Below are 22,201 nucleotides of genomic sequence, written 5' to 3'. Positions count from 1 at the left end.
TTCCAGTCAGAGAATGTTGCATATAATTAAATTTTTGCTTGATGCATAAAGTTAAAAGATTAAAACTGATAAAACAAGTTTTAAAAAGAGACTTTTCCATTTGATTACATTTTGTATGATGGATTATGCAGAAAAAGTAGAATTAGGCTGAAAGATCTATCGCTCTATCACCTCTTCAGGTTGTAAATCGTGTTTTTAAAGAGTAACTAAGTAACTAAGTAATTAATTACTTTTGAAAATAAGTAATCAGTAAAGTAACGGGATTACTTTTTTGGGGAAGTAATCAGTAATTAGTTACTGATTACTTTTTTCAAGTAACTTCACCAACACTGGTCATTAAGACAAGATGGGGCCTGATTATTTAAGACCTTGTATGTGAGGAGCAGGATTTTGAATTCTGGATTTAACAGGAAGCCAAAACAGGAGAAATCTGCTCTCTTTCTAGTCCCTGTCAGGACTCTTGCTGCAGCATTTTGGATCAGCTGAAGGCTTTTCAGGGAGTTTTTTGGACTTCCTGATAATAATGAATTGCAGTAGTCCAGCCTGGAAGTAATAAATGCATGAACTAGTTTTTCAGCGTCACTCTGAGACAGGATATTTCTAACTTTAGAGATGTTGCACAAATGGAAGAAAGCAGTCTTACATATTTGTTTAATATGTGCGTTGAAGGACATGTCCTGGTCAAAAATGACTCCAAGGTTCCTCACAGTGTTACTGGAGGCCAAGGTAATGCCATCCAGAGTAAGAATCTGGTTAGATACCATATTTCTAAGCTTTTCAGGGCCGAGTACAATAACCTCAGTTTGATCTGAATTAAGAAGCAGAAAGTTAGCGGCCATCCAGGTCTTTATGTCTTTAAGACATTCCTGCAGTTTAACTCATTGGTGTGTGTTATCTGGCTTCATGGACAGATAGAGCTGGGTGTCATCTGCATAGCAGTGTAAATGTATGCTATGTCTTCTAATGATGCTGCCTAAGGGAAGCATGTATAATGTAAACAGAATTGGTCCTAGCACTGAACCCTGTGGAACTCCATAATTAACCTCAGTGTGTGAAGAGGACTCTCCATTTACATGCACAAACTGGAGTCTATTAGATAGATATGATACAAACCACTGCAGCGCAGTACCTGTAATACCTACAGCATGTTCTAATCGCTCTAATAGGATATTATGGTCGACAGTATCGAACGCTGCACTGAGGTCTAGCAGGACAAGCACAGAGATGAGTCCACTGTCAGAGGCCATAAGAAGATCATTTGTAACCTTCACTAAAGCTGTTTCTGTGCTGTGATGAGCTCTGAAACCTGACTGAAACTCTTCAAATAAACCTCTGCAGATGATCTGTTAGCTGTTTGACAACTACTCTTTCAAGGATGTTTGATATGAAAGGAAGGTTGGAGATTGGCCTATAATTATCTAAGACTGCTGGGTCTAGAGATGCTTTTTGAGTAAAGGTTTAACTACAGCCAGCTTGAAGGCCTGTGGTACATAGCTGATTATTAGAGATAGGTTGAGCATATTTAAGATCGAAGCATTAATTAATGGCAGGACTTCTTTGAGCAGTTTTGTAGGAATGGGGTCTAAAAGACACGTTGATGGTCTGGAGGCAGCAAATATTCAGAGAAACAAATCTCTTTCATTTTTATCTGTCATCAGTTTTCTGTAACTCCAAACGAAACACATGACTGTCACACCCACACATCATACTCATCATCATCCTCATCGTCTGACCATCGTCATCATGATAACGATCGTCGTTCTTGTTGAGCGATGATAATGCTGTTCGTTTTGGAGCCACCAGATGGAGCTAGTACCCTCTCCTGATTGCATTTCAAAATAAAAGCCTGCGGGTTTTTGAGCAGCAGAGATTGGACTCAGAGAGGAGTGAAGAAGGGAAGAGATCTCACTCTGCCACCAAAAACAGCTCTTAGACTACATCACTGACTTTCTAGGCAGTTATTTTTGTTAAAGCCCCAGATTGCCAGTGGCTAAAAATATAAAGTAAGTTTATAAATTATTTTTAAATCAACTTTCCAGATGTATAAGAAAACCTCAGATACGATGCTGACTCGGAGGATTGTGTATTTATGTGTTTTTGTAAAGATAGAAAAAGAAAATATGTCGCTCAGCTTTTAGAACCGACAGGAAGCCCAAACATACATTTGTATCATCAAATACCATGTTTTGAATTAATAACATTTTATTTATTGTTTTAAATTAGCATTTGAATCAGTATTACATATACCTCATATAATAGTATTATTATTATTGTTTGCAATGGTGAAGCTCAGCATTTATACTTTCTTTATTTTTTATTTTGCTGAATCATTGAGACTGAAATAATTAGAATGAGATTTTACAACATGTGTTTCCTTTGCCCCCGAAAATACCAAAAGAAGACAGTTCTTTATAGTCATAACGAACGTGATGATTTATGTCATAGTTCATTAACATAAGCCAAATCACAACCACTGAGGCACTCATTTATTTGTCCATATACTTTTATTTATTATCTCACTCCTTTTGCCTCTTCTTATTGTCCTTGTCTTCAGCGTTGTGCTGCTCTGTTGTTGGTTAATTGGCCCCTTGGGGATAAATAAAGTCTTCTGATTCTGATGATCAGGACCAGGTAATTCTATTTCTAGATTGAAGGTTTTTATTTGCAATTTGCGCACAGGACCAACAGTCCATGCACACTGGAATTATTGTGCAGAGCCCTCCAGGTCAAGTTACACTTTTTACAAGATATAGACAAAGCAAATAAAAAAAGGAAAATAGAAATAAAGGAAGGAATGTAGCAATCATAGTGAGGGTGGTAATACACTTCCTAGTACTGGATTAGATTGGATTGGATAAAACTTTATTAATCCATCGGGTGGGTTCCTCCAGCAAATTCAGTTCAATTGCACGCATAACATTGCACTTATTAATGAATCCTTCATACTACACACATGTTCTAACTTGCAGGTCATTCAGGTACACAGGATGCAAATAATGCTGGACAAAGAGAAAAAGGAAGAAAATAGAAAAATAATTGTTTGGGTTTTTTTAAGGAGTGAAAATAGGAGAACGCGAGAGCCTCACACCTGGGCCACTCAAAACCTCAGGTCCTCTGAAGTTACCTGAGAGGTGAAACAGTGAGCGCGTGCAAATTTTCCACACACCCCTCGTTCCGACCGGAAGTTCGGCTGGGTGTTTTGTGCTGCACAGTGAGTCATCGCGAGACCAGGAGACGATCTCTGCCTGGTATTTGCTTTTCTGTCCAACAGCAGCGCAAACCCGCAGAGGCGAGCGGAGCGCACGGAGCGGGGGACGCCAACGAAAAACGTCTGGAAATATAGATTTCTGTGCGGGATAACGGAGGCTGGCGCGAGCTCGAACCGGACTTACAGGATGAAGTAACGCGGGGGAAAAAGGTTCGAACATCCAGGAGACAGTAAAGACACAGGAAGAAAGGTGAGTCAAACGATCCCAAACTTCAGTCCAGACGGCGGATCTGAGCGTCGTCTATTTACTGGAGCACACGCACTCCCTTAGGATTTTTATTTTTCAGTGAAGCAGCTTTAAGTAGACCCGTGTGTGTGTGGGTGTAAAATAATTTTAGTGTGTTTAACTGTGGATGTAAGTTAAAAAATGAGAATTAAATTTTATCCGTGTACAGATTTTATTTCTGTGCCAGCAGATAGACGCATCCCCTCCTTCTCTAACTGCTGTCGTGGAAAAAAAAAGTTGGCTGTAGTTTTGCTGCAGCAGAAATTTGGCTCGTTTTTGATTTAAAAAGTGACAGATTATCGCTTTAAACTCACAGGGGCTTTATTTAAACCCTAGATTCGGACTATTTTGGGGTGTAGGGGTGTTTTCGGGGGCGTTTGGTGAAGTTTGTTTCGGGAGAATTTGTTTCCAGCTCGGTTAGCCGCATTCCTGTTAGCGCTGCTAGCTCCGAGTTAGCTCTGAGCGGGTTTAAGGTGCTGAAACGAAGAAGAAAAACTGGTTAAAGTTTGTTGTCAAAGTTTTTTTACGGCGCTTTTCGTTGCTGACCTTCAGTGTTGTTAACCTGGTTAGCATCGTGGGCTGGGCAGCCGTGTTTCTGTATGTTTACCTGCTTTAAACTCTGATTTTTGACCCACCTGAGCAGTCAGGTAAAGCCACCTGTGAGCTCCAGGTTTCCAGGCTGCTTCGGCGTGTTTTAAGGTGGTTTTGATCTTAGTTCTGTCTCTTGTTTATTCCGCCATGTTTCTCGCTTTTAATCGTTCACGTGTCTGCAGCTCATAATCAATACAGTTCACTGATCGACTAATCGATTAACTATCGCGGCTTTTATGTCTTTGCAATCTGAGAGGTTTTATAAGGCAGCATGAAAGAGTCACTTTTATTTTCTTGTACCTCCTTAAAAAAATCTTAAAGTACTTGTTTAAAATACTTTAAATTTAAACTAAGGCCATTTCCTATTTTTAAAATGCGCGGACATGGGAGTAATCTTTCCAATAATCTGTTTATCAGACATCACAGATTTTAAATCAGCTTAAAAAAGTGCTGCTGTAGTGCAACAGCAGGATGAAAGAGTTCCCGGAGAGGCAGCTGATTCCTGAGCACCTTTAATGTGATGTCATTCACACCTTTCTCTAATAAAAAACTAAACACCTGCACATCCACCTGCCCAGCACTGTGTGAAACAGTGAAGCCGTCCTCTAATCCAGGTGTGTCAAACTCATTTTACATTTGGGGGGGGCTTGATTTTTAACTCACGGTTTCTGTTAAACTGCAGGATCTAACATTCAACCACATCTGGCAGCTCATACTGGGAACAGTTTAATCACCTGTATATAAAACCATTACTGGAACAGCCCAATCATGAGGCACATTCATCTGTGGCCTTGATTCAGTAGACGTCCTCCAGGTTTCGTTGCAGCACAGACTCTCAGGGTGTTTGCTCATATGAAAATCTCAAACACGAGGCCGACACTGTAGGAGAAGTATGTGGGTAAAAGCGAGCACAGTTACCTGGACCAGTTTGTTTTATTCAGTAAAAACGGTGTGTGAGCTCTTTAACGATGCTCTGTCATGTTCAGCTCATATGTGCGTTTACTCACCCCTGTCGTGTTTGATCATTGATGACCAATGCAGAAATAATAAAGAGGAGATTTAACGTCACAACAATAATAATTTAATCCAAGTGGTCTTTAGAGTCCTTAGAATTCTCTTAAGATGAAATGTGATGTGAGGTTTTCAGAGTCGTTGTGTCAGACGTTAGTGTGAAATGTAAAAATAACTGTTGAAGCGTTTTTGGCTCTGGAGGCAGAGCGAGTCCAGATGTGCAGGGAAAACACTGAAGCCCGAACTGCCCGCCTTGTGTGGGTGAATGACATGAAATTGCCAAACATTAGTTTAATTTACAGCAGGAGTGGACGATATGAGTTATGTCCCAATATTTCTAGAACATTTGGGATCATCCTACCAGTGATGCTTGCATCTCTGCAGCAGCGTCTGTAAATGTAAAAGCAGCGACTTTACAGACAGTGACGAGGCGTTAGCACTGGAGTTTACATGTGTTTACATGTGATTTGCAGCATCTGCTCGATGGTGTGTGCTGGGTGTTGAAGTAGCTCCTGCTTTAGGTACTAAATCATCATCATCACAGGCTGCTCTCGCTCTCAGACATGTCTGGCCTTGTCTTGCTGTTGCACACATTAGGGAACTTAAACATGACAACATGACGCTATAATATCAGTCCAAGTTTTATACCAGCGTTGGTGCCGATGATATGATTATAGAGGCACATGGTCGAACATCGCCTGAAGAGTTTGTGGCATGAGAACTGCAGCGTGTTGGGATGGTTGCAGTAAAATCCTGCATGAAGCGATCCTCGTACATGCTAACGACCGTCTGTTTGATTATTAGACCACAACCTTTAGATATACAAAATACACGAGTATTTGGGTGTTTGGTGCTGATTTCCTGGTTGTTTGCATGTTTGCTTACTGAATATGAATGCAGGGATAATAACACACATATTATTTTCATTGTAAGCCGACTGCTGATGCCTCGAATGGGCCTCAGATAAACATTTTTGACCCGCATCGCTTTAGGTGGCGTCTTTTAATGGCTGCTGAGGAGAGGAGGAAAACCTGTTTGGCTGCCCCTGTGAGACCTGGCTGCTGGCATTTATCTGCCTCCTGCATATGGGTCATTAAAAGGTCTTCAGTGACAATCAGGAAGAAGAAGCTTTAGAAATGTTGCCGAAAGTAGATGCCAACCCTCTGGGTCGTCTTCTTTGTTTTGTCTTTTGCTGCGTCTTTAACTCTGTTAATGGTACAGAATCTTTTAATATTGTTTAATGCCTGTTTGAGTATTTTTAAAAGCCTGTAGAATCTGTAAAGGTGTATATAGCCTTGTAGGGGTTTTTAACATGTTTAGAAGCTTTAACTGTGTCTGAGTTCTGTTTAGTGCATCCAAAGTCTTTAAAGAGTGTTGTGTTTAAAGTCTAAGGGTGTCTAAGCTGGATGTCCGTCTGTGGTCTGTTGAGTAGTTAGCTTTGAGATGCTAACAAACAGAAACCAGACAGTCTGTGCACGCATCCAAACCTCCACAGTGTAAACGGCTGAAACCACCAAATGATGTCTTCAGGTTCCTTTTTCCTGCCTGCAGCCTCACGTACTCTGTTATAATAAATATAAAGCATCATTTAAGTTTCCTGTATTTTAAAAAGGTCTACAGAAAGCATCGATGTCGTTGTTGCTCTCACAGCCTCTACCTTTGCAGGCCGCCTCCTCTTCCTCCTCCCTGATAGGGAGCAGAGGCACACGGCAGGGCAGAGAGGGGGTGTTAGAAATTAAAATCTAGTATTATCCGTATGTCAGGCAGCTGTACATTCCTCAGCCAAGCCCAGATCGCTGTAACCGAAATAACACTGACAGCAGGCGAGTGAGCGAGGCCACAACAAGAGAAACAGAGAGAGAGAGGGGGGGGTCTGAAAAAGATAAGACTGGCAGTCGCCGCCTCCTCCACCACCTCCTCCTCTTTGTGTCATAAAACCACTGAATCTTTATTTTTTTGAGTCATGTTTATAGTTTAAAACAAAAAGAAACATAAAAAACTCTTTAAAGTTTCAAGTGAAAGTTGTTTTGTTTTTTAATTCTTTTTGTCTTCTTGAAACCTAAAGACGTTCCCAGGGATTTGTGATTTCTTCTGTTATCCCATAATTAAATGATCTATACTTATAAAATGACACCAGTCCTCTGCACTGGGACCAGACCAGTGTACAGAAAAACACCAGTTAATGCTAATGGAGTCTTGCAGGGTAGCTGAACCCTGTGTCCTTGTGCAGCCACAGATTACATTTTCTTAGCCAAGTGTGCAAAGGTGTGTTTGTCATCTTCAAACAGTCGTCCGTTTAATCACGGACAAGCCTCACGCTTTTATTTTGAAAGTTTGACTTTTTATCAAACAAAAGGGGAGGGGGCATTAGTGAGCTCTTTTGTGAATGAGGTCCAGGTCACACAACCTTCCCAACCTCCAAGCAGTCTGAGATGGCCTCCCCTTCCTGAGCCTGAGGCTACGTCCACACTGATGCGTCTTTGTTTGAAAACACACTGTTTTCTCTCCGTTTTGGCCGCCCGTCCACACTGAGACGGCGTTTTCCCCGAAGGAAAAAACAGCGTTTTGAAAACGCTCTCGAAAACGAATACATTTGAAGGTGCTTATGTGTCGCAGTGTGGACAGAGAAAACGGAGACTTCATATCAGTCTGCTCCAGAGCTTTTCTTCCTTTTTCTAATTCTCACTCGCTTTTGCAACTTTGTACTTTTGTGTTACTCGCAGCAACGACTCCACCTCATTGTGAGTCCATTTAACAAACTCGGTGCTTTTCCTCAACATTCTGCTGCCACGTTTCAAAGAGACGGAAGTAAATAAGCGGCAGACAGAAATGAGGCAGGGCAAATCTTCTTGCGCTTCACACATGTGCAGCACTGGAACATAAGCGTTTTCGGCCATTTCAGTGTGGACGCACAACTCTGTGAAAACAACTGAACACGCTAGTGTGGACGCGGAGCGTTTTCAGACGAAAACGCCATTTTCAAATCTATCTGGGCCAGTGTGGACGCAGCCTGAGGGAGGTCTTCCTTCCCACTGTTACCAAGTGTTTGCTCACAGGAGGTCGTCTGATTGTTGGGCTGTCAGTATTTACAGTATAAAACACCTTAAATGTGACTGTTTCTTGTAAGTTGGTCCTTTGCAAATAAAACTGACTTTAGCTGAACTTAAAACATTGAATAATTCTGAAGTGCACACTCAGGCCTGTGAGTCCCGTTCAGCCATGGCTCATCTCTGCCAGTCAAACACACTTCGTATACTGAACTGTACATTTATTGTCTTTCAAGAAGTCATTTTTATTCAGTGTTTTCATAAAAGCCTCATTTTTATGCATTTCTGCTACTATGGAGAACACGTGAGTTGAAGGACCAGTTGGAAACCTTTATCCAGCTGCTGATGTTGTCATTGCTAAGCTCTGCAGTCTGAGTATCACTGAAATGCAGCCACGTGCTCGTTTGACATTTTCACTCATTTCCTCTCTTTCCCCCACGAGCTTGCTCCCGTCTCTGTTCCCGGCCTGCACCACTACACTTGAGCCCCGTTCCCATTCGTACCTGCTCGGATCGACTCCCCGCGGTTTTCAGGGTTTTCCATTAGGTCATAGTACCTGCTCGCCAGGGGTCCCAAAGCGATTCGTACAGATATTAAAATGTGACGTTGTCAGGCTGCATGCCATCGATTGGCTGGTCAGTGGCGTCACTCGATGAGTCACGAGCGCGTCTAAATCACGAAAATCAAAACCACCATTTTTGAAACTGCTCAACGTGGGAAACGGCTACTCGTGGTCCCCGGGTCTGACAAAAAGCCACGGACCGAGCAGCAGGTATATCGTCGTGACCGCAACGTGAGTCACCGCGCCCTCGGTTATGTCTTCTCAGGCGCTCAGAAAGAAAACCAGAGGAGGTGACGGGCCGTAGCTGTGATGGTGGTTGATGTGGTATGGCTAAAAAAATCCCAGTTTGAGTCTGTGATACAGGAAAATGCCATCCCTGCACACACGTCAGACTGTGTTTGTGGGAATTTTGTGTTCAAACTATAAAGAAAAGAAGATGATGGAGATAAATCTGACTTTTGGAGTTTGTTGTCCCACAGATAAGCCCTGTCCTTGTATTTGAATTTTAAAACTCAGACTCGCCGTGTGGCTCGGGTGGAAGAACGCGTTACTTTGCTGGTTTGTCTGTTATTAACCCTTGTGTGGTGTTCATATTTTTGTTACTCAGCCAGTGTTCATGGGTCTGGTGGACCCGCTAGAGTTTTGGCTTTCCAAATTAACACTATCAAACAATTTTATGTTAAATTACTCAACAGATGTTTACTTCATCCCAATTACAAGCCATATGAACAGCAAACATGGTTATTTTTTTCCCTTTACCTTTGTTAGATCACATTTATGAATTAATGTGCTTCTCGTTTTTTTTTTTTTTATAAAATGTTATAAAAAAATAAATCAGTTATAATCAAGTGGAGTGAGTGTAAAGACACAACACATTTACACGTGAAGCAATATGTTTCACAACTAAATGGGATCAGCTGCTCATCAATGGTGATATTAGGCCCAGGGTTGTAAAACAGGGGGAGGTGGTGCACACACTTATCCCACACTGTCCTGATGGCAGCTAGCTTGTCTCTCTGCCGTCGAGCTGGTCTGTCGTCTCGGTTATCAAAACGGATAATCCTGGAAATTTTGTTGAAGTTTTCCAGAGACACTGATGCACGGATAGGTTCTTGCCGGTTTCTGCATCCCACAGGGATTCTGTGGATTCCCCTTTGGACCTGAAAACTCCTGCAAGGATAAGAACCCCAAAGTAGGCCTTTGGGGTTCTTAGATGAATTTGGTCTCCTTCCACCTCTCTCCAAAAACACACCTTCCTTCTAGATTACTGCAATCCAGAATAATTTTCTGGATGGAATCTGGGATGAAAAGCTCAAATGAAGACTTGATGTCCTGCACATGAGTAACTGTCAGCCGTGTTGGCCCTGGCTTATCACAGTAACAGCTCTGCAGGGTGGCTCATTTCTTGGGCAAGAAGACCATTCAATTTCACCAGTTATTGACGTCCATATTTCTTCACTTGCTGTCTGGTGGGCTTGTTCTGGTCCTGGAGCTGGCTGCAGATGGGGTACTCGTCTTCGTTTTGTTACTAAATGGTGCTCAACCTCATCCTCTTCTTCAAAGTCACTGTCAGACTCTGAATTTTCAGAAATGTGAAATATTCTGAAACCTCTTTGTCAACATCATCATCCAAAGCTCCTCTCTCTTCCAAAATCAATCAGATGGCCCTCGCAGCAGATAATCTTTTGCCATCTTGATCAGTTGTGATAAAGAACCACACTGGCAAAGTCTTATTTATAGTATTATGCCCCTAATTTGCAGGTGGGACAGGGTATGAGAAAATAAAATTTGGATCCCTCAAGAAAGAGGGTAAAATGTGCGGGAATGTCAGAGCAGACGGTGTTGATAGTTGAATTTTCAACAATGCTGCAACTTTGTGCGGAGCAGGAGGGGAAGAAAACACTATCAGCAGCACCAGAAAGGAGGAAGACAGAGTGTGGGAACACAGGACCTGCACTTTCAACACTTTTATTAGACCTGGGTCCAGTGGACCCGAACACCTTGTATGTAATGTAAATGCGTGGGGGGAGGTACAGTATGAGGTCATTGAAAATTAGTTCGGATTTATGTTCTTCAGAGAAAATAAGCCAAAGCCAATGAATTTCAGGTTGAAAAAATAATTGTTTAATTTTTCTTTTGAGAAAAACTGAAAACGGGTCTCACAGACCCGAACACCATACAAGGGTTAAATAGGATTAGATAATGGATGAAAAAAAAAATGAACAGCAGAAACTTTTCTCTTCATCTGAAACACGTCTGTGAGGCTTTTTAAGATGTCGTAAACAGCTCTTGGTAAATGGCCTGTATTTGTATAGCTTTACTACTCCCTAAAGACCCCAAAGCGCTTTACACATCCAGTCACGCACACATTCACACACTGGTGATGGCAGCTACAGTGTAGCCACAGCCACCCTGGGGTGCACTGACAGAGGCCGGGCCCTCTGACCACCACCAGTAGACAACAGTCTCATCACATGTTTGCCAGCTTCAATGTTCAAAAGTCAAACCATTATTTTTAGCAGCAGTGTGTGGACTAACAGGCAGCTCTGGCCTGTCTGATTGTTTTTGTGGATAAAACTGGAATAACAGAAGATCCGGGACTCTGAGCGGTGTGAGCCACGAGGTGGTCAGAGGAAACGCTGGCGACGTGTGTGTCGCTGTTTCACATCCGTGCAGTCGCCCAACAGAAGAAAGTATAAACGAGAACACAAAATTATTAATATCAGGCGCAGGCGGCTGCAGAAACTGTAGGCGATTTGTTAATGATTCATTATTTGTGAATCATCGTGACACGGCAGCTAGCCGCTGGTTTTACAACGTCAGGTGACGCGGTCGGTGGTGGGTGGGGCCTTAAAACTCACGGCCCAGCTCGCTGCTGGAATCAGATGTTCTGTTAAAGTTGGCGTGCTGCTGTGCGACACGCTCGCGGCGTCTGATTTAGGGTTTTCATGCTCAGTTTGTGTCGTTTTGATGCTCGGGGTGTTTGTCTGGTGCTGGCGTTATTTCTCCACGATAACCTTAAACACTGAGGCAGGCTGATGGTGAGCAGCGAGCACACAGGAGAGCTGAAAGCAGTCTTCTGGTTGTTCAGGCTCCTTTTCGGGCCCAGCTCTGTTATTAAAAGCTGCTTTACAAACTCACTGAGCTTCCCCCCCCATCTGTTTCTCCTCCTTCCCAGCGCTCCGTCTCAGTTTTCCCTCTCCTGGGAGACTTTCCACCCTCGGAGGTTGAGCTCGGGGATCTCTCCCTTTTCCTCTGCTCTATTTCCACCTCTCCTTTTCCTCCTCCTTCCCTCCCTCCATCCTTTTCTCGGAGTGGGTTTCCAGTCTGGCAGGCTGGGGATCAGATTACTCGGAGTCTCGGAGGCTCTCTGGCGAGGTGGCATTGCTGGAGGAGGAAGAGGAGGAGGGATGAAGGTAGGAAGGAGGAAAGGAGATCGGGTTTCACATCTCCAGCGCTCCCTTCTGTCTGCCTCTCCTCCCTCCTCCTCCTCTCCCCCCAGCAGCCTGGAGACAGAGTGGCTGAGCCAGGGAGGAAAACATGCAATCCACCCTCCTCCTCCTCCCCCCTCCCCCTCCATGCGGCCAGCCTCTGTGCAGATAAATAAAGGCAGTAAATGGGAACTGAGCGCACAGAGGGACGATTCTTCACCTCCGTCCCTGCAGAGAGATTTCATGTCCTCCTCCTGAGCGTTTTTTCCTTCTCCTGGATTTGTGGCAGAGGTCACTCGGGTGTAGATGAATCAGTTTGTGTCCATGCGTTACTTTTTCTAACATGGTGACCCAAAGTGTGGGCCGAGGACCCCTGATGGGCTGCTTGGATACCGAGGAGGGCTCGGGCTGATTTATAATGAATACTGTTTAAGGAATATATATAATAAAAGTTTGGTTGGAGATTTTTCTAGGTGAAATCTTTGATGGTGATTCAGATGATTTTTCTTTCTCACTCAGGTTTTGTAATTTAGTGAAAAATGTCTTTGAAATATTTATATTTTAACACAAAGCTGAACTAATGAAACATTTTTTTTACAAGTAATGTTTAATGTTCTTCCTCTTCTGGCCTGTTTTTGATCCAGAACTTGTTTTGTGTCTTAATCTGGAAAATAACGATGTATGATGTAAATCACCCTGAAGGAGACGCCTCAGCTTCAGCTTGTGATGCTGAGAGTTGTGTTAAAGGTTTGTGTTGTCAGAACATAGTTTGAACTGGCCTGCAGCAGTCTGTGTGAACGACTGAGCTGCCCACCCGCTGCTTCTGTAAGCATGTAAGCCTGCAGCTTGTTGGATGTTGGAACGTAGTGTAAAATGCTCCCTATGAATTCCCAAACTGATGAATGCAAATAGCTGAATTTATCGACATCAGCTGAAGGTCGAAACCTCCTCTATGCTTCGACCTCGTCCTTCCTCCAGCGGCTCCAGCAGACCTTCAGTGGTATCGATCTCAGCTTTAAATACACACCACCCATCCCAGTAAATAATTCAGCAGACCCCCCCCCCCTGAAGACAGATGAATACCCTCTCTGCTTCACGTCAAACCGGCTCTTTTAAATGTGATTACTCGTGCGGTCATGTGACTGCAACGAACAGGGCTGATTTCCTCGACTTCAGATATCTGAAGTCTCACCAAACCACAGCAGAGGAATCGGAGCTTTCTGTCCCCTCATCACAAAACCTCGTTACAAAACAAGACTTTACAGTGTTTGAAGCAGAGTTGGTGTCACCAACTGGCTCCAGTCAAGTTTGTCTCACTCTGGTATTATTGTGGGGTCTTTACTTTAAGTGATTTGGTGCTGTGTAAAGAAAATTGAAGTGAAATTTCAAGCATGAAGTAAAGATGATGTATTGGAGCATCTGCAGACCAAACACACATTTCCTGGACATTTATAGACAGAAATGATTTCTTTAGTTCTGTTTGACCACAGCTCTCTACATAAGTATGACTTCATTCTGTCAGTTTGTTTTTAGCAGAAGTTAACTAGTTGAAGTTAGTCTCCTTCAGGAAATCTGTTGTTGTTTAAAGGAAGTCTGAGGTTGTCTGACTGATTCATAGGAAGAACTGTCAGACGTCTGTTTCAGTTCCTCCTTCATTCTTCAGGCAGATTTGTTTTTCCTAATCCTCCTAGCTGGTGGGGGCAGTGGTGATGGCCCCTGACCTCCATCCTGACCCCTCCCCTCCGTGTCCAGCTCGTTAACGGAGCCGTCTCCTCCCCACCTCGATCGTGGACTCAGGATTCAGGTGACGGTGGATCTCTGCCTCGGTCCTCCAGCCTTCATGCTGTTTGCAGTAATCAGTTTTGCACGAAGTTTAATGTGTGCACTGGGTTGTTCTCAGAAACGGCTGAATCTTATAGACCTACACAGCGAATAAATGCCTGAGCAGCCCAGGCTACCAACACACAGACAGTCAGCAGGTAACCGTACAATCTGTTTTTGTGTTTCGGGGGAAATAATTGTTACAGCATCACGAGCATCCAGCAATCACACGTTCATTTAAACTCAGATCTTTTTTCCTCATAAATTCAACTTTTTTTATTTGTTTTTTGTGAAGGGTGTGTTTGAGTTTGGGCTCAAGTTTTTTGAGTTTCAGAAGACCGAAAGCTTCTACGGCACTTTCTCTATGTGAGAACGACAGTTCATCGTTAATCAGCTTCATTGAAATTGTTGTAATCTGCTCTGAGTGCAGGTGGAGGCGTCTGCTGGACTGAGCTACAAACGTCGTCGGGTTAGTTTAGACACAAGTATCAAGCACATTGTCGTACATATTAGTAAAGGTTGGATTTCTTTGTCGTCTTTTTAATGTCAAAGCAGAAAATCTTATGCGTGAGTGTCACATTGGCGCTCCCTCTTCATTTACTGCCCTGTTCCCACTCTTTCTTTTGCCAGTTCTTAAGTGGTGAAAATAAGCAGAGTCTGGTTTTTAAGTGCTTTAGAAGTTTGAAAATAAATCTGAAGCTGAACTATGCAAACTGTTTGAGGACCGAGCCGTTACAGCCGAGTGTTTACGGTCCTTTTCTGTCTCAGTCGGTTTGTCTTGTACGACCGGCACCCCTCAGTTTTCCCACTCCGCCCGGGGTCTGTGAACACAGCGCCGCTCCCTCCTGGTTTCTGCTCGTTAATTTCAATTAGCTCTGGCTGCCGGCTGCTGTTCGCTTTGATGCCATTAGTGTCTCATCCCTGCGCTCGTCTTCCTCTGTTGGTTTTGTGAAAGCTGGGATCTGAGACGTGGGACATCTGAACGCTTTGCTTCCACTTCCTTGCAGCGCCGTCCAGCCCTGCGGTGCACGCTGAAGACTCCGACGCTGTGGAAAATGTAGGTGAACAGCTCAGTACACCTGTCACCGCTGCAGGTGAGACAGTTGGAGCAGTTTCCACATGTTAATTGTAATCTGCCCGAGCATCACTAAGAGCATCCGACAGGAAGACGAGTCACATCATCAAAGTGCAGAATTGAGGTCAGGAGGGTTGGGTCAGGTTAAAACGTCATTGATGCTCTTAGCTCCTCCCCCTTTAAGGAAGCTGTCTTCTGATTGACCGCCCCTCGTAAGCACCGTGACCAAAGGCAGTGTTTGCATTTGTAGTATTCCACACGCACGGCTGATTGTCGGGCTGCAGCGCCTCGTTCAGGGTCGATCCTCTGATGTTTGTTGTGTTCGGGGGTGGTGATGTAAAACGGCGAGTTTGGTGGCCAGCGGCACTGGCGGTTTCTTTGGGAATCAGGTTGACGCAGTGTGGCCTGAGGCGAAGCAGACGCACAAGCGCTATAGCGAGGCTTCAGCGGCGTTTAAATGCTGGACTTTGTTTTCTCTCCCCGCTGCAGACAGACCTCCTCCTGAGCTCGTCTCCTCTCTGGTCCTGCCATGTGTTTGTTTATGTGCCGGCACAGCTCGGGCGCTTTGCCCGTCTGCTTTCACACAAGGACGACTGGTTTCACTGCTTTCCTGTTAGACTGTGGTTTCACAGCATCTCACACGTCACTCAAACGCTGGAATTTGCGTGTAAACATCAGCTGCCCCGGAGCACTCTAAGCCCAGTTTAAAGCAGAGCTGACGGTGGCGGCTGATTATTAAAAATGAGTCTTCAGGTGGGCCATAAGGCAGGTTTTTAAACTGCTAGTACATCTACACGTCAGGTGATCACAATACTGTGAACTGTCTCGTTCAGTTTGTTTTGGACAGGAGGAACGACGTCAAGGCCAAAGCTGTGAGAGGTGTGCATGAGGTACACTATCAGAACTACAGCTCCAGCTAAAGGCAGGTGGACCGGACGTCCAGATCTGTTTATTGTCCTTATCTGACCAATAGCGTGGCTGCTGATGTTCACTGACAGGCTGTGCAGGCAGGTTCTTCTGTTTTGAGTAACTTACCTGTTTGAATTTAGTTAAATGTCCAAAATAACCTCTTCAAGAATGAATTTCAGCTCCCATGTGAATCCATGTTTATATTCTAAGAATAATTCGGAGAGGTGTGTGTGTGTGTGTGTGTGTGTGTGTGTGTGTTAATAACATGCAGTCAGCATGAACTGAGCAGCTTGCTGTTTCTCCCTCCCTCTCTCTGGCTGTCGGGCTTCCTTTAAATAGCTGGTTGGTGTAAACAGCTCGCCGTGACGGTAAATCATCACGGGCATCATGAGCACTCACTCAGAGCTCACTGTCACCTGACTGGATGGATGGCGGGCTGCTTCTCATTCACTTCTTAAAGGAAACAGCCTCCACCTTATGACCATAAACATCCACGCTGTTGCGTCTCCACAGACCTGTAAACACTGCCACATTTGTCTTACTGCCATAGGATCTCTGTTTGTTTTTAAATAAAGTTTGGAGTTTTATTTTGAAAGGCCGAGCAGAAATGCAGCTGAGGAATGCTTTGACATGTGACTGATGTCCACGCCAGGATCAAACTGGCTGTGTGAGGCGTTTATTTAACCGCCCTTCTGACTGAAGAGGATCAGAACAGATGATCTCACTTAGAGTAACACAAACATCGCCACGAGGACTTTCTGGCTCTGAGTCGTTGAGACCTTCAGTTCAGCTCATCTGGTCGAAACGATTGATTTCAGCTCGAGTCCGGTTATCAGAGTGGAAGCGGTTTGTAAGTTTCACGCAGTCATGGTAAAGCGTTCAAGCAAGCGTGTTGTTTCCCTCACGGCTTTTCCAATGTGCACTTTTTTTTTTTTTAAACTAGGTCTTTTTATTAAGAGGTTTTCCTTTTATACATATAAACATATATATTATACATCTAAACAGGAAGAAAAAAGGATTACAGATCTGTACATTCGGGTTAACTAGTACATTTAGGCTGTAAAGTGGGTTCAGAAATGTATCTTCAGCTGTCAAATAAAAGGAGAAAAAAAGAAAGAAAAAGGGAAATATAAACAGATGTATGATATTTCCCAAAGTAACACAATCCCTGCAAAATAATCCCATTCATTCCCACCCAGGTCACTGCCCGACACCTGAACACTGATTTCCACACCTGACATAAGAGAGTTTGCTGAAAAATTCTTATAGATTTTGAAATTTCCCAGTAGAGTTCTGGAGTGAGTGTCTTATTTGACGCCATGAGGTCATATAACCACAGTTTGTGAGTGGGGGGGGGCGTCCTGCCACCTCAGTAGGATTGCCCTCCTGGCTAACAGGGAACAGAAAGATGTCGTCTGTTTTTTTTAGAGGCGTAGAAGCACCTCATTCCCACTGATGCCAAACAGAGCAAGAAGGGGGCCAGCGTCACACTGAGAATCCTGGACAGGTATGAAAAACATCTGTCCAGAACTGAACGAGACTGGGACAAGACCAGTACATGTGGACCAGTGAGGCTTCAGCAGTTTTGCATCTGTCACAATGTGGAGTGATTTCAGGATGGATACGGGACAGTCTGGATGTTGAGAAATGGGCTCTATGCACCGTGTGAACTGGATTAAACAGTGGCGGGCGCATAATGATGTTGTGTTGACATGTTTGAGTATGGAGGCCCATGTTTCGTCAGAGAAGGTTACGTCTAGGTCTTCTTCCTACAGTGTCTTGAGCTTGGATAAAGAGGTATGTCTCAATATGTCTGTGAAGGTTCTCAGTCATCCAGGTCATCGTAGTCAAAGGAGCTTGCAAAGACCTCTCATCCGAGAAGAGGATGAGAGGTGAAACGTCTTCAAGCAACTTAAAGAAGTCCAGACGCTTTTCTTTGCAAGCTCCTTTGACAGGTATGTCTCAAATTTAACATTTTATTCTAAAGCAGGGAAATCAGCCCTCTGTTGGTTGGATTGAGTCGTAGGATAGTTTCTAATAGTGGAGGCTTGAGCCTGGAGTCTGGGAACAAATAAAGTGCCTGGCTTGCAAGTATCTGAAAAAGTGTGACGGTGGAAGAATATATTTGTTAGCAAGTTGTTCAAATGATGCTGGTTTGTTGGCTATGAATAGGTCCTTAAAGCAAGTAATTCCACTTCTGTGCCGCTCCACAAACCCACCGTCCTGGGTCGAAGGTTTAAAGAGATGGTTAGATGGGGCTGAGAAGAGTTTAAAGTATGTCCTAAACTGGCCCCATATTTTTAATGAGTGTACCAGTACGGGGTTGGGGATGGAGTTGAACGACGAGGATGAGAGTGGAGAACAAAGTGCAGCTGGTAAGGATATACTGTTGTCACTATGCAATTCCATAGTCAGCCAGTCAGTCGGGACGGGTATTAACATCTTCATGGGGACCAAAAATTGGTAGTTTTACTATACTTGTGGGGACATACAGCCCTCGTGGGGACCAGGATTTTGGTCCCCTTAGGTTTGAAGGCATTTTTGAGGCTCAAAATGTGGTTTTAGTGTCAGGGTTACAATTAGGTTATGGTTAGGTATTTAGAGTAAGGGTCAGGGTTAGGCATTCATTTTTGATGGTTAGGGAAAGCATTATGTCAATGAGATGTCCCCACAAGGGTGGGTGTGTGTGTGTGTGTGTGTGTGTGTTCCTGTCGGCCAAGCTTGTGACCGCTCTCGTCCTCGGACATCTATTTTCTCCCCTTCTCTTCTATAATAACTCACCGCTGACGGGGTTTTCTGCCACACACACACGCGCGCGTCTGGTTTGCTATCTTCGTGGGGACATCCCATAGTAAGAGCCCGAACCTCTAGCTGAGTATTAGTTTTGGCAGCTGCACGTAGGTGTAGTGTGAGGAGGAGGGACTGCTCACTTAGGGCCCTGACCTTTGACCTTTACAGCAGTTTGTTCAGATTTGTGTGATTAGTAATTTGCTCTGTAGCATTTTGGACTACTTTCACAGTTTGAATGTGATTTTTATTTTTTTACATATATATTTTATATACGTGTGTGTGTGAGTGATTTTGCTGGATTTTAAGCTCCATTAAAGCTCAGACTCACTCGCTGTTTAACTCAACTCGAGCCGAAGAAAAAAAGGCAACAGGTGGCTGTTGTTGTTATTGTTTTTTATTATTGTTGTTGTTGTTGTTACTTCTACAACAATTATTATTTCTGGTTTCTGGACTTGGACCTGACTCTTATTTTGTCAGACTGGCTGTGGTGTGAGCAGCTTCCTGTCAGTCCTCGGTGTTGGACTCTCCTCCTCTCGGCTCTCTGGGTGTGAATATTAATTTGCTCTGAGGACATGGGCCTCCTCGGCTGCATAAAGCCTCCTTTGAGGAGGCCTCTGCGCTCAGATAAAAAGGCTTCTGTGCCCGAGGAGGCGAGGAGGAGGCTCCCCGTCTGTCAGCCACGCTGTTCCACTTATCTGACATCAACACTGAGCTAATGATGAGCTGCGTTCATGCCCGGAGAGCTTAAGGAGGATTTTTTTTTTAAAGGTGGTCCTTCAGAGGGTGCACAGTCTTGGAAGGTGGCGTTTGGTCCTCGAGGCTCCTGGGAACACTTTCATCAGTCAGTGAGGACGATGATCCGGACTGATTTGAACCCGTGCTTTCCTGACCTCTGTTTGGGTTTTCAGCCAGGCAGAAAACGCTGCCGCCTTAATGATGATTGATGATGTTAATCAGGTACACGTGCTGCAGGTATGATCATCACTGAGTTATAACCATGTCGTTGTTTTCCTCTCTCTCAGCTGCCGCCGTGATGTTGGCTTGATCTGACTTCTACACTACGTTTCCCATGGAGCCGTGTACCGAGAGGCACATTATTCCACCATGGACTCAACAGTCAGGTACACACACACACACACACACACACACACACACACACACACACACACTACACTACACTGATGTGTCACATCTGCAGAAAATACAAACAAACTTTATATTTTGTGGACGGCTGCGGTGATTACTCTGATTGCCTGGGCCTGTCTTGCGCTTCAAGGAGATTAACCTTTGACCCTAGGGTTGTTTAAGAAAAGGCTGGCCAATCAGGAGGCTTCCTGGCTTTTAATTGCAGGCTCTGATTGGGTCATTGGAGCTGTCATGTGGTTTGATTAACAGCAGAGCAGGAAGAGCACTGATTACAGCAAGCCAATGGCTGCATCTCCATCAGAGTGTGTGTGTGTGTGTGTGTGTGTGTGTGTGTGTGTGTGTGTGTGTGTGTGTGTGTGTGTGTGTGTGTGTGTGTGTGTGTGTTGTAGGGGAAGTGTTTAAGAAAAGCTCTGGAATGTGTGTAAAAGGTTAAATCTCCCTCAATGACAGTTTTTTTTTGTGTTCTCCGGTTTGATCGTCTCTGTGCTGTTGATCTTTTAAAGGTCAAAAATGTTGACAGTCAGGTTGGAAAGGAGGATCCTGTCAGCTCGGCGCTTCTGTCTGATATTTTTGGGCTGAATCGTGACACACACACCTTAGTACAGCCTAATCAGAGTGGGCGGGGACGCATGCTCGCACCGCTTTGCTGCCGTTGCGTCCGGCTGGCCTCGGTCAGTTAGTGCTGGTGTCACTGGGTGTTTGAAAGGATTAGACGAACACGTTAAAATGGAAAAAACAGTTTTCTGTGATGGGGGCGGGGCTACAGGAGTTGGAGAGGCATTATGTAATGTCACACCAAATTAGGGCTCTAACTAATATCGAAATACTGCTCAGGTCTCAGCAGGGGAATGAGTTACTGTGAAGATGATGATGATGATGATGAAGGTGGCCTCGCTGCTCTTTGGGCTCTGTAATCATAATCGGGTCGACAGTAATGCAGGTAACGTGCTGCGAGGACTGCCGGACGGTGTTCAGCATGAAGACGTTTTCATTTCTTTTCCTCTTTTGTTAAAAGTGAAAAAACTTGAAGCTCCTGTTTGTTTGTAATCTCTGTGTTTGGCTCGTGTTGCCTTCAGGGTTAACTTTGATGCGACGCAGTGTTACAGCTGCAGACGGTCTGATTCTTTGGCTTCCTTCAGTCGGTTATTCACTGATGTTTCTGAAAAACAGCAAAGCCAGCTCGTTGTTAGTGTTTTATTATCAGCGTAGCTATCTGTGACAGGACGGCCATTAGCAGTCAGCCTGAGAGAACACTTTATCAGACGCTCACGTAATCGGCTGCGTCTGACATTCGTTTGCTATTTTTGGAGATTGTTGACATGTTCTTTGTCACTCGGTTAAAGCTGGAATCCTGACTGCAGTTGAACCCTGTCAGGTTTGCCCTGCGCGCCGCCGCATGTGAATGAAGCGTGGAGGTGGGGGGGCAGAGCTCCTCGGGGACATATGGGAGCGATTTGGTGCTGCAGACTGGCTGGCTCTGTTTGAAGGTCTGTCAGCGAGCTCAAACTCAGACGCCTGAGTCACCGCGCGCTGAAACAAAGGCAGCAGTCGGCCTGGTTTCAGCACGCAGTCACATACTTCGAGGAAAGTCACGAGTGGCGACGAATGCTCGGGGAAAACTGAGTTCATCACAGCTCGTGGATGGATCTGAGATAAACAAACGTGGAGAGATGAAAGCAGCAGCAGTAACAACAGATTAAAAGTGTATATTTCACCTGTTTTGAAATAATTTAAGGCCTCACATCGTTCCTGCTCTCAGGAGTCGACAGAAGGAAGCTGTGAAAATGTTAATTAAACTAATGACTGATGTCATTACTGTACAGCCACCTCAGTGGACGTGCTGACGATGAGCACTGACCTGGTTGGCTGATTAACCATCATTAACTGCAGTGAAGCCATGAGTGAGATGTCCCAGCTGTTAGTCTAACGTCCAGGCGTCCATGCAAAGAAGATTTATGAGCTTTAGCTGAAACTCACGATCAGTGATTTCTAAACTACATCTCAGTGACGTTTTGTACCTCAGGCCTAATTGCTCGATCGTGATTGGACCAGTAAATACACCCTACTATATGATGATGGACCAGTGTGCTTGAACCAGGCCAGTGCTGGTTAGTGTGAACACTGATCTGTCATTGAGTGATACACTGATGAGTGCAGGGCATCATTAACAGTGTCACATGGCTCTTTAACAAACACTGGCAAAAAACACACTTTTTTGGCTCAGTTTATTTTTATATCCATATTTGCAGTTTACACACACACACACACACACACACACAGGACCACCTGTATCGTGTCGTTTGTGGCCTGGCTGCATTTTCAGC

At 44.3% G+C, this 22,201-nt stretch overlaps 1 protein-coding gene across 4 annotated transcripts in view; it reads left to right on the top strand.

Moving 5' to 3' along the window:
- Positions 1-3,141: 3,141 nt before the first annotated feature.
- bmpr1aa (bone morphogenetic protein receptor, type IAa) overlaps positions 3,142-22,201 on the top strand; it is a 39,494-nt gene continuing 20,434 nt past the window's right edge. For 2 of the 4 annotated variants that reach the window (XM_080288088.1, XM_080288090.1), the window contains exons 1-2: positions 3,142-3,458; positions 19,754-19,852. The gene's annotated coding sequence lies outside the window, so the exon portion shown is untranslated. Of the gene's footprint in view, positions 3,459-19,499; positions 19,573-19,753; positions 19,853-22,201 lie in introns of all 4 variants that reach the window. The other 2 variants (XM_080288091.1, XM_026189440.2) reach the window with 2 other exon arrangements.

This window comes from Astatotilapia calliptera, chromosome 13, assembly GCF_964374335.1.
Source record: "Astatotilapia calliptera chromosome 13, fAstCal68.1, whole genome shotgun sequence".
In the NCBI taxonomy this organism is placed as follows: Eukaryota; Metazoa; Chordata; class Actinopteri; order Cichliformes; family Cichlidae; genus Astatotilapia; species Astatotilapia calliptera.
The sequence above is the reverse complement of the archived record's forward strand: the minus strand, read 5'-3'. Positions and strand labels throughout refer to the sequence as shown.